The sequence below is a fragment of the Choristoneura fumiferana genome, chromosome 16, assembly GCF_025370935.1.
Source record: "Choristoneura fumiferana chromosome 16, NRCan_CFum_1, whole genome shotgun sequence".
NCBI classification, from domain to species: Eukaryota; Metazoa; Arthropoda; class Insecta; order Lepidoptera; family Tortricidae; genus Choristoneura; species Choristoneura fumiferana.
In genome coordinates, this window is record NC_133487.1 from 970,648 (window position 1) to 972,264 (window position 1,617).

Below are 1,617 nucleotides of genomic sequence, written 5' to 3' on the forward strand. Positions count from 1 at the left end.
CAGAACCAATATCTGTCACAAGGCTTGCATAAATACCTGATACGACTCTACTTGTAGGGTCGGTAGTCGGTAGGATGCGTCATATTTTTAACCCCCGACGCAAAAAGAGGGGTGTTATAAGTTTCACCGCTATGTGCGTCTGTCTGTGGCATTGTAGCTCTTAAACGGGTGGACCGATTAAAATGCGTTTTTCATTTGAAAGTAGGTTTTCTAGCGATGATCCTTAGAATCGCTTCAGCCGTTTTTGAGATATTGAACTTGAAAGTGACAATGTCGGGAGTTTTCCAACTTTTTGTTTGTTAGGTTATCACGGAATCGAATCTGACTTAATGCGAAATACTCTGAGTCTAGTCTAGGTAAAACCAGTTGCCGGTCAACGTTGCGAATTTGCAGCACAATTATGTTTAGGGAACCTATTTTTGTAATCACATAACTCAATACTTTAATGTCAATCCACAAAGATGTTACAAAAAGACATGCGATCATGGACCCTGTTGGGCACACCATTATTTATACAGAAGATGTTGAATTTTGATGTCGAACGAAAGTGAAGGTACCTAATTGAACATTTTATTAGATTTTTGCAAATTTCGAGTGATGTGGTTTAAAAAATAGCTCTAATGAACTGACCATTTGGATGGATTCGTAACAATTATAATCAATAGAAGCTGTGGTGGCCTATGGCTTGACCTATGGCCCCTCTCAAGCAGAGGAGGGTTCAAATCAGAGCTCGCACGCTGTTTTACAAAATTCATGTGCTAAATTACATTCAAAAACCACAAACCTGCGAAGCAATTCTTCTAAACTCTTTCATTATCCCACATGGACAAAATGGCAGCAAAAAACATCGGCATACGTCTAGCCAGTCTTTGGAATTACATTCATTTGTTTTACCTTATTTCAATTTTTCTACGAAACACTAAATTGTTGGAAGTAAATGAAAAAAAATTTGCTGAAAAAAAGCTTTTATTTTTCGATTTCGTTTTTTTATTAACTTAACTCAGCGAACCGAGGTTTTATACAATCGTTTTTATAATCTACTATACACATTTTTATCTATTTTAACATTTTAAATAGTTCTTTATAAATTTTACGAAGAAATATCAATTTAACAAGAAAAAATAATTCTAGATAAATCCTCTATCCGGTAGGATGTATGGTGGGATTGATTTTAATTAGAAACAAAAAATGCCTAATCTAAAAGACTCTATTAATCAACAAAATGTCTGTTAAAACATCTATCTTATTTTTAAGCGTTTAGTGAAATGAATGTTAATATGAAATAGCGGTAACTTTGGCCTAATATTCAAATTAAGTGGCGAAAACGTGATTACCTACACCTAAGTATATACATTTCTGGTAATGTTCTAACTGTACCACATAAAATATTATATTTATTTACAGAGAATAATTATATGATACAGCAAGGAAACAGATTAAGTTAAACAGAGAAGTGTTTACACAAACAGGACCCATGGTTAGTTACTACGACTGTTAACGGGTTTAAAAAGCTATAAAAAGCATCTTTCAAATACACGGTGTCTTAAAATTAATCCAGAATTTCAACAGAAAGACGGGTTAGCTTGATTGAACATCCATGTAAAGATTTTTCACCGG